Here is a 458-nt window from a genome sequence, read left to right as displayed (position 1 = left end):
CCCTCCCCCTTCCTCCCACTCCCCTCTCTCCGCGCTCCAGGAGATGGAAATGCCATACTGCATCCGTCAAATAATTATACTCGGCTACATTTCCCGAATAGGATACGACGAGTCTTCTTCCTGCGCGTTGCATGATGGGTTCAGCAATAGAAGTTTGTTGCTGCGAGTAAAAAGTAATATTCGTGGTATAAAAGGATTTTTCTTTAATTTAAAATGTAAAGCGAAAATATGACATTCTGTCATTCTTGTCATTATCGTCATCATCCCTAAACTTTAAGGCCATTGCAGATCGATCAATATCTAGATATTTGAGTAACACCGAGACACGTCAATCATTATTTCCGATGAGGAAGATTAGGCTCCAATAACGTAGGGCCCCGTGCGTTAACATTGTGCACGGGGTAGCTGAGCGAAGTGCATTAACTTTACAGAAGACATAAAAAATATAGAACAAAACT

The sequence above is a fragment of the Frankliniella occidentalis genome, unplaced genomic scaffold (assembly GCF_000697945.3).
Source record: "Frankliniella occidentalis isolate FOCC.00 unplaced genomic scaffold, Focc_3.1 Scaffold114, whole genome shotgun sequence".
NCBI classification, from domain to species: domain Eukaryota; kingdom Metazoa; phylum Arthropoda; class Insecta; order Thysanoptera; family Thripidae; genus Frankliniella; species Frankliniella occidentalis.
Note: the sequence above shows the minus strand (reverse complement) of the source record.